General features: G+C 36.3%; 2 long non-coding RNA genes across 2 annotated transcripts in view; both read right to left on the reverse strand.

The window, feature by feature from the left end:
• Positions 1-308: 308 nt before the first annotated feature.
• Positions 309-10,676, reverse strand: part of LOC107569865 (uncharacterized) — a 20,416-nt gene continuing 10,048 nt past the window's right edge. Inside the window, exons 2-3 of the long non-coding RNA XR_001606958.1 lie at positions 7,295-7,300; positions 309-318 (exon numbers count right to left, since the gene is read on the reverse strand). This is a non-coding gene — a long non-coding RNA (uncharacterized lncRNA). The remainder of the gene's footprint in view (positions 319-7,294; positions 7,301-10,676) is intronic.
• On the reverse strand, positions 8,695-10,206 carry LOC107569864 (uncharacterized). Its single transcript, XR_001606957.1, has 3 exons — positions 10,170-10,206; positions 9,442-9,534; positions 8,695-8,782 (listed from the first exon to the last, which is right to left on the reverse strand). It is a non-coding gene; the product is annotated as an uncharacterized lncRNA (long non-coding RNA).

The raw sequence follows: 10,676 nt of genomic DNA on the forward strand, positions 1-10,676 counted from the left end.
TCATAATCGACCGAACTTCCTGCCCGCTAATTTTTCAAACTCCTCCTAGGCCATTGGTCCGATTTTCTCCAAATTCAATTCATATCATCTTCAGACCATGGCAGCAAAAAAGTTCTGGATTTTGTGTCAATAGGCAAAATGGTTTTCGTTTACCACATCAATTGATTAGGTGTTATGCCAAACTCCATCTGGCCATCAGGCTGTATCTCTGCAAAGCTTTGACATATTCGCATCAAACTTTGTGTGTGCCATTGTCACGGCACCACATGACCACGGCACGTCAATTTCGGTAACAGCACCACCTATTGGTCAAAAGTGCTAAACCATTTATATGAAGCCATTAGCTATTAATAACACACATTTAAAATATGTTAATAGCTTATGAACAGTTTTGCCTCTTTTCATGTGACTTGTTATATCCCTTGGATTATGCCGAGAACATCGACACCAATTAAGTCATAATCGACCGAACTTCCTGTCCGCTAATTTTTAAAACTCCTCCTAGGCCATTGGTCCGATTTTCTCCAAATTCAATTCATATCATCTACAGACCATGGCAGCAAAAAAGGTCTGGATTTTGTGTCAATAGGCAAAATGGTTTTCGTTTACCACATCAATTGATTTGATAGCATGGTGACAAATTGCATCTGAGGCTGTATCGCTGCAAAGCTTTGACATTTTTTTCACCAAACTTAACGTGTGTCATCATCACCTCACACAGACCAGACCACAATTGGTAAAACTGCCACCTACTGGTTAAAAGTTATAAATAAATTGTATTTTTGTGGGGTTTTTTTTGCCATTTTTACTAAACATCATCTTAAAATGTCTTTAATTACTTTAATTGATATGGTTGGTTTTATGGCCGCTGCCATGCTTGCTCCTCATTCTGCCTCTGCTGTGCTTGGCCCCTTAATTGCTGTATTTCATTCATGTATTAATTATTTATTTATGTATTTATTTGCACGCAGAAGTTTTCTATATAATGTTTTACTATTATATATATATTTAATTTATTTTTTTCAAATAACATAACTAAAGCTAAATGTGTCATTGCGCTGCACCTTCATTATGGATTTAGATCTTTTTTGTGCTAGAATTCCATCCTTTAAGTAATTAAATCATTAAAAAGACAGCAACTGTCCAGCAGCATTAAGTATGACCCATCCCTTAATTTCTTCACTTTATTGTAATGGTAGAATTATATCATTAGTCACAAACATTAGACTGTTGATTATGTTAAAAACTGTTATGTTTTTAAAGCATTTTCCCTCATGCTGGATATTTCTAGCCATTAACCAATTTTTTCACAAGTCAAATACAGTGAATCTTGAGAGTGTTTTACTCTCTCTCAGTCATTCTCCTCTCAGCCGAAGACTCACTCAGTTCTATTACTACTGTCTATTTCACTCTTTCTCTGCGTCTGAGATTAGACTAGCTCTGCCACAACATTCTCACTCCATTTTCACCTCTTCTATGATAGAGCGCCAGAGCTCTTTTAGGGCCACCAGCACACACTTGATGGAAACAGCCTCCCGGGCAGATGGGGTCTGAGAGGAACTGAATTACCAGCTCAGGGTCCGTCGCCCACCTCACTTCATTTCAGACAAGCCTTATATCCAAAGCTGAGACTGATCTATACGTATGTGCCGGTGTCTGTTGATGGGGTGAAAAAGGCAGATCAGTATGCCAATGCAATCTGAATGAACACTAACAGGTGAGGAGGAGTAAGGGTGGGGAAGACAAGGTCTGGGTACAATGTGTGTTTTTTTTAAGAAGGCTGAGGGCAATAAAATAATGGGTCAATATAAATGTGCATAAGAGTATGACAACAGCAGAATTAACTAAATATGACCAGTGTAGGTGTCAGTCATGTGGTCTGTTATGAAGAGTGACTATTTCTGATAAAAAAAATACATATTTTGTGGTACAAATACATAAATCCATTGTACACTAAACAATTAAAATGTCCTCATGCCAAGTGAAGTGTCAATCATTATTGGTCAATTCGAATGAATCATTACACAAAACAAAAATCAAAACATGATAAAAGAGAGCCTAGCGAGATAAGCTCTTGTTTGTTGGCTCATCGGCATCTCTTTTTTTCTTTTTGAGAGATACAATAGAAATACATTTTGTTAGCTAATTCCTTTGTTCAGTGTTTACTGTGTGCACCTCACTTTCTTGTTACCTAGCAACACCCTTATGTGACGCAATGTGCAAAGGACAAGAAAAATAAAGGTTTTTTTTAAGTGTGCATTTTTGGTGCTAAATATTAACCACAGTTCCTTGAGAAAAAAAAACAAGAACTATTTTTGCCTGGCTTTTAAGAGAAGAACCAATTTTGCCTGGCTTTTTATTCTAGTTGGCGAAAGTGCCAAGAAATGAGAAAATGATGCTGTCATTGTTGCAAAAACATTTCATTTAAAATGTAGCTAATACTGACATTATTTTGTGATAATGGTCAGCTGGCTATGTAATATCCTGCTGATGAATGCTACTTACCAAACAAATCAATTAATGAAGACATGCAATTCTGATTTAGGTCTTAATTATTTTTTATCATGCACAAAGATAAAATGAGTTGCACAAGACACATGAAGCAATTTTTTTATTTCTTGTCTGGTACTGCAAGAAATTATACAGTTTTGTGTCATTATGCAAAAACACTTGATAATGCAGTGATCAACTAAACAAATCAAGTATTCCAGAGAACTGTCTAGTAAATTAACATATTAATATGCACTGCTTTTTTTTTTACACAGAGTTCATAAAAGTATGAATGAAATCAAACAACAGCTCTGAAATGAGAATCAAGACCTTGGACCGAGACGTGCGAATCTCTGAATCTCAATGAGGATAAGCAGCTGTACATTGAAAAGACTGGCCAGAGTGTTTCAGCTTCTGTACTGATGTGTGCAATTGCTATTCTGTGCTCTTAGATCAGAGGTGATTAGGTGTTAAGCAATTAGATCAAATTCATTAATACCTGAACAGTACTGTTGTACATCAATACTCTACATCAATAAAATCAATTAATGCAACGGAAAGTTCCAAAAACGAGTTCGCCGCCTGCAGAGGCAGAATTTTTTGGTACTGTGGGCAAGCTCATGCATTTGAATGATGCTGCCTCCTAAGACACCTCATTTCAGCTGCATCCTAAAATGCATTGCAACAAGCTCAGTTAATGGAAAAGGCAAGATATATATTATATTTCATTCAGTACTTAAAAATTCAAATAAGTGTAAACAAACTGGATTATTGTATCCGATATTGTGTGTTCTGCAGGTGTATTTTAAGCACATTAAGGGAAGGAGGAAATCTAGTGTATTTCTGAAAATGTTTTTTCTCTGTTTCTTTCTTTGCTTGATTATTTTCATCATGTTATGGTTTGAGCAGTAACAATGGCAAACTTGGTGAAAAATGTCAAATGACAGCAATAAAACGTAAGTCAAATCTCAAGGGTTTATATGAATACTGTATTAACTGATGCTGGATTCCAGCATCAACCTTTAACCATGGAAATCATTGTATTTCTGTATATGTTCTTCTCTTTCTTTCTGTGCATTGTTCTTTCCACCTTCATGCCTCTGTTTGAGCTGCTGTAAATGTGATACAAAGTGTGTGTAATAAAAGGCAAGTCCAATCTGAATGTGTTGTTTATGAATTCATCAACAAACTGTATTACCTATCAATCTTATATTCTAGAAAATCACTGTATTTCTGAACATGTTCTTCTCTTTTTCTTACTTTGCATGACTCTTTCGAGAGTGATTCGAAAACATAAGGAGCCGTCTGCTCTGCTCTCTATAACCCTCACAGTACTTAGATGTCATACAAAGATCGATCTGTGCAGCGCAAACAGCCAAAACCTGGTTATATTAGGCAATATAGAAATCCTGGCCAGAGCGTGTCCCCAGAAAATGGCACGTATGGTCATCTTATCATATACAATAAAAGAGGAAAATGCTGAATTTGGTGGCTGTAGTCTCACATTTAAAAGAGACTGAGGCATTGCATGTTTGTTTACTCTTGAACATGCATGTGTATTAGCTGGACAATACCAAAGAAACTAAAGCTTAATTTGTGATACCACTGCTGACAGAGAAGAGCTACAGTAAGTGTGCACTTTTGTTTGCCCTGAGTTGACAGACATAAAAAAACACAGTTATTGTTTTTATGTTTAACTGTCAGATAAAATGTCCAAGGTGCTTTATTTCAGCTGCTCTATCAGTGCAGTATGACACAAAAGTCAGACTGCCAGCTTACAATTATGTTTGTTCAGACAACAGCAAAGTCAACAAACCCATCTAAAACTATTACATCATCAGAATTAAACACAGCCGATATAAACGCAGACACAGTCTGATGTGTTCAGTGAAGCTGCCTCAGATCGATGTTGAATGTTACACAGATGTCAGACGGCAAAGATCAGACATCTCTAATTATTTCCTTTCCTTCTCCTGCTGCTTTCAAGTCCTCTTGAGAATGTCTACATATGAGCTCAAAAGCATTTCATCTATGTCCATATGCTGAATAGACACATTGGAATATACAATTTAATGAAGAGCAACCAGCTAACTAACTGATAAGTTGCTAGTTATCCCTAAGCTTTCACAAGACTTTCACTATTGGTTAATGACAGCGTGTTTCATTTGGCACAGATTTGCCATTGCTGTTTGGCTTGTAGTAAACTACTGACACTGCAACATTGCATGTGATTGTATTTCTACTATAATCATTTAATGCTACATTGGAAAGATTGATCAAACCTTCCTGGAAAAGTCCTTTGATTAACCACTGCTTTCACAGAGATATGCACTCAGTTCCTTTCCCATGCTCAGCGACTCTTGAATGATTTCTGTGAAAGAACAGAAGTTATGCTCAGAAAATCAAGTCCAGTCATGCATGGATAAAAGCAAAGTAAACAGTAACCAACACCATGACTTCATCAAACAAAGTAAATATTGAAATTATTTTAGACTCATTTCATAATTCATTTTAGATTCTCCATGTTCAATCACTTACTGCTTGCTCTTAAGGACTACTGACCTTGTGTGACCTTATTATTATTATTATAAAAAATTTTTTTTTTAGTTAATCATTTGTTTATGCATTTATTTAATTATTAATTATTAATTTTTTTTATTATTTAGTAAGTTAATTTTAAAAAGTAAGTTAATTTGCCATATGGCATGGTTGTACTTTCTCAAACTACTATTTTTCAATTCAGTCACAATGCATTTTCCCATCTCCGGGGTGCAGGTCCGAGAGCTTTGTACCCTGGTTTCTCCCTCTCTAGACCTACAAGGACGCCATTGTGCATTGCTCCTCATCACTGCCAGCAATGTTCATTATGACGGCCCTCCTTTCCCATCATTAACCTGCCTACAGGGTGCTGATTGAAGGGACATTGTGGCGCTGATCCAAGTTGGGACGGTCACTCCATGGCACCTTCTAGTGCAAACTGCTTATCTAAAACCCTCTCTCTTGGCACTAATAGCCTGCAACTTTCCCTATTAGACCCTTGGCCTGCAGCAGTGCATTTGTCCAGATGATTAGAATGTGAGCACTCAACCTTCCCTTAAACTCTTCTGCGTGTTCTGAGTTTAAGAATGGTATCAGCTCTGTGAGAGCAGGCTGAAGTAATGCACAGTCGCCAATACTATTAATCTCTTCCCCCTACAGGGCGAGGTTCATTAAGAAGCTATTGCCATAATAGCTAAAGGGCACACACTAGTTTAACCAACCAAAGGCAGGGCATCCGGAGCCAGATCGATCCGTCAGGTGCCACTGGGAGGATCCAGAAGCCCACAGCAGTTGTTTTGCAGGACCAGAGGAAGACAGAGACCTGCAGGGGCAAAAGACCTGAAGCCTCATCTCTTCTGCAGGGTCCAGAGCTTACAATGGTGCCACAGTGAGGGAACGGGGAGGGAAAATACATGTCAGGCAAACTGCGAGGAATTAATCCGGTAATGCGAATGCCTCTGTGACAAATGTCTGCAGCAGACCTGACTGGTGTAAGTAATTGTACTCAAATGAACATGTCAGGCTATTTGGAAAACATATCGCTGGAGCTGCTATCAGTTCAACGTGATTGCAGTGAGAAGATGGAATAACGCTGTAGGACAAATGAGTTCAGTGGTCATTACACTTGTAATGTGTCACCTCTACCTTAATGGCAAGTAATGACCTTCTTGAATTATACTGTATGCAGAATATTTAATATCTGGTGATTTATACACAACAGCCCTGTAGCTCACATTTCAGGCACTTAATATTGTAGTAAACTTCATATAATTTTTTTTTAGGCAACATTGAAAGATCAGACTTTTAAAGACATTTGGGATAAACTGAAGCAGCGAGCCGGGGACCATCACGTAACATCAGTGCCTGACCTCACCGATGTCTCATTTCATTTTAAAAGCATGACCATGTTCCAAAAAAGGCATTTAAAAGAGTTCCAAACACAAAATACAAATGCACAGCCAATATTAAATATAGTGACACGCCAATAATACCAAACCTCATTGGTCCTTGTGTAATGACATCATAATGTTATGTTATGTTATGTTAAAGTCAGATGACATGCATTAACCAAAGAGGTTTCAGCTGCATTCAAAATGTGCATACTTACTGTATGTCAAAAGAGCAGTATGTCCAAATTCAGCATTTATTAAACAGTAAGCAAAAAGTTCCCAGGTGACCTAGAACTTATGGTGTATTGCACTGTACTATCCCATGTGGCCAAAGGAAAGGTTTTATGAAGTGAAGCGAGAGAACTGATGCTGATAGGTGAAGTGAAAGTGACGTGACATGTGGCCAACTATGGTGACCCATACTTGGAATTAGTGCTCTGCATTTAACCCATCCAAAGTACACACACACAGCAGTGAACACACACCCGGAGCAGTGGGCAGCCATTATTGCTGCGGCGCCCGGGGAGCAGTTGGGGGTTCGGTGCCTTGCTCAAGGGCACCTCAGTCGTGGTATTGAAGGTGGGAGAGAGCGCTGTACATTCACTCCCCCAACCAACAATCCCTGCCGGTACAAGACTCGAACCCGCAGCCTTTGGGTTACGAGTCCAACTCTCTAACCATTAGGCCACGACTTGCCCAGGTCACATGACAAATGAAGAACTTAAGGATTAAATTCATACTACACACATTCATACTATATATAATGCATTCTTAGCACTTTTAAAATAATTACTTACTCAAAAGAAGTATGTACTTTCACAGTTTATTTTAAGGTTCAATTCTCACTATTACAGTTACAACCCATTAACTACGACTTTTGCCTCAATAAACTCCTAATTTGCTGTTTATTAATAGTTAGTATGGTAGATGTTAGCTTAGGTATTAGGTAAGATTAGGGATGTAGAATATGGTCATGCAGAATATGTGCTTTACAAGCACTAATATATAGCCAATATGTTAATAATAGGCATGCTAATAAGCAGCTAGTTAATAGTGAGAATTGGTCCCTATACTAAAGTGTTACTGTACGCACTTAGAGAATATACATTTTCCCATACAGCCTTCATGTAATGGATGTGTCTCTGTATTTAATTTGGGCTCTGTATACAGTTGATCAACACTTGATCAATGATTTGATTTCATTTGAATAAAAAAGGGTGTTGTTGCATGTTTTCTTTAACAATGAAGTTAACAATTTAGCTAAAGTTTGGGAGTAAGGCCATACCTCAACCAATCAGATTATTCTGTCTACGCATTTACTGTATACTGATCCAAACTTCACAGCTCTGTTTGTTTCAGGTTCTCGAGCCCACCCTCCCCTTCTCTCCTAAACTCATCCCTTCAAGATTTACATTTACTGGTAAACTATAATTTGTTGAACTATTTCTCCTTAAAAAATAATGAGTTGAACTTACTTGTAAAACCTGTGGAAACTGAGTGCCTCAAATTTCTCAAGCAAATTAGTTTATCATTTTTGAGTTAATTAAACTGACCGTAACTTTGTATAGGTAACTTGTGTATATGTATAGGTTACCAGAAAATGTGAATGTTGGTAACTCAATTTGACAAGTTCAGCCAACTTAGAGATGTAAGTTAAGCTTAGTGCACAGAACTCAATCAAAACAGTTCTCTTAACAAGTCTGCTTTGTTCACATTACTAGACAAATGTGTGGAAACTGATTGCCTTAAATTTCTCAAGTAAGCTGTACTCAAAACTTAAAGTTGTTAATACAAAGACAGAAAACAGATTGTTAGCACAACAATAGGGCATTTATTTGTTTAATAAAACAATGTTACTTCAAGTCATTATTTTTAGGCATGCTATCAAATCAACAATTTAACACTGTAAGAAAAATTGCACATACTGCACTCAGGAAATAAATAGAAACAAAACAAACATCAACATCCCTTTTATGACACCTTGTAAATCTAGATTTACCATTTTTTAGAATTACCTTTTTCTAAATCAATAATGATCAATCATGAACTTATAACCCTAACGCCACAATGACATCTTTCTACATCAGAAGATTTTTCAGAGATTGCATGCTAGGTTCAGCCATTGAATTAAATCAAAGGTGTCCTTCAGTACTGGAGGATACTATAATTTCATATCATAAATGAGTCCAAAGAGCAGGCATATGTCTTGGGCAGGATTTTACAGATCATCCAATACAATTGTACTTTCAAAAATGATTGCAGTAGACATGGCATTAAAAGCAGTGAGTTAGGTATGGCTCTAGAGTCCTCAGCTCAGGGATCACGCTCAATAGGCCGACTGACATCTCTTCTTCATCATAGTCCTAGAAACAGGAGTACAATATGACAAAAATAAGTTATTACATTTTAAGAGTACATATTAAGGTTAAACATTAGCAAACAAATTAATATCTGTGTATTATGTTTAGATATAAAGGCCTTTTCAAACTGAGCATAGCAATGGATCCCAGAAATAAAATAAAACTCATCATAGTCCTAGAAACAGGAGTACAATATGACAAAAATAAGTTATTACATTTTAAGAGTACATATTAAGGTTAAACATTAGCAAACAAATTAATATCTGTGTATTATGTTTAGATATAAAGGCCTTTTCAAACTGAGCATAGCAATGGATCCCAGAAATAAAATAAAACAGACATTCAATCTGTTGTACAAAAAGACAAGACAAACTGAACAGTATGCCAGCTATACAATAATCTATTCTGAAAATGCTGCTTTGACATTTGTAAAGTGTTAAAAAAATTTGTTTCTTACTCTTCTTTAAAAAGGGTTCACCCAAAAATGAAAATTCTGTCATTAATTACTCATCATCATGTCGTTCCAAACCAAGACCTTCATTCATCTTCGTTTATTCCTTTCTATCTTATATTGTTTCTGTGTCCTGATTTTTTCTTGCCAGGTCTCAAGAATTGTCTGCATTACACTAAATAACCAGAATATAACAGACAAAATTACTTACAAAACTTGTCTTGTAAAAATCAGCAAGGTCCATTTCAAGGAAGAGTGGAAGGCCGTGGAGAACTGCTGTTCATCGCCCATTGACGTCAGATGTCTGTACAATTATTAAAAAAATATTTAATATCATTCAAAGCACAATCATTCAGCATAAAATATAATGAATATCTACTTATTCTGTGCAGGGTTTCACAAAACTGCAAAGTATGATTTTACATTAAGCGCACCTATGTGAATAAGCATGTACTATGTGGAAACAAGTCCCCAAAAAAGAGCACATAGAATACGAAAAGAAAATGGTTATAATTAGTGCTGGGCATTGACGCACATTTAAAAACTATTTTAAATTAAGTTTCTACTCCAAAGAATTTTCTGAAATATAAACATTTAAACGCTGGTTGTGAAAAAAAAACTTGTTTTCATGACATTTGTTGAAACATTAAATACTGAAAAGCGGATTACATAAGACATGGTAAATTTTATTAAGTTGTAATGTATCGCTCAACATACTTCATGATGCTTACTCACGTTTATTTCATGTTATAACTAGCAGTAAAGAGGAAGATCGATGTTTGTAATCTAGCTTGTAAGCCACTGGCTAGCTAGTACGCTAACTGACGGTTACAGTAATGCTCGTCAGTAAAAACTAATAAAATCTGCCTTTTCTTTTCCTCAAAAACGATAGCACACACTGTGACAATATAGTTTATAAGTAGATCACCAAAAACTTACCTAATCTTGCGGCCACATTTCAAACACGATCTGACTCTGAAGTTCAGTTCGTTGTCTTCTTCTGGTGATGTTTTGTTTAAACCAACCTTCCGCCACCTATTGGTCTAGAATTATTAGGGCACATAGAGGGATTGGGGAAATTTATATATAATATATATATAAATTTATATTAATTATATTTATATATAAATACATATATTTTTTTACGTCGTCTCCCATCTCCTGTACACGTTCACATTGCGCATACGCAGGGACTCCCAACACATTGAAGAAATTAAAATAGGAGTAGCAGAACACATTAATGTTTTTGTCATATGCAGCAATTACCAAAATCCAGTAAATATATGAAGTTATTAATGTACATATGATTATTGTGAAACACTCTACTGAATTATGAGGCAGCAACAGCTTGTGGGCAAGCCAAAAAGCTGAAATCGTACTGTTATTTGAACCCTATCTGTAAAAAAAATAAATAAACTTAACCATTTCAAATTGTATTCACTCTAA

This window comes from Sinocyclocheilus grahami, unplaced genomic scaffold, assembly GCF_001515645.1.
Source record: "Sinocyclocheilus grahami isolate Dianchi unplaced genomic scaffold, SAMN03320097.WGS_v1.1 scaffold1389.1, whole genome shotgun sequence".
NCBI classification, from domain to species: domain Eukaryota; kingdom Metazoa; phylum Chordata; class Actinopteri; order Cypriniformes; family Cyprinidae; genus Sinocyclocheilus; species Sinocyclocheilus grahami.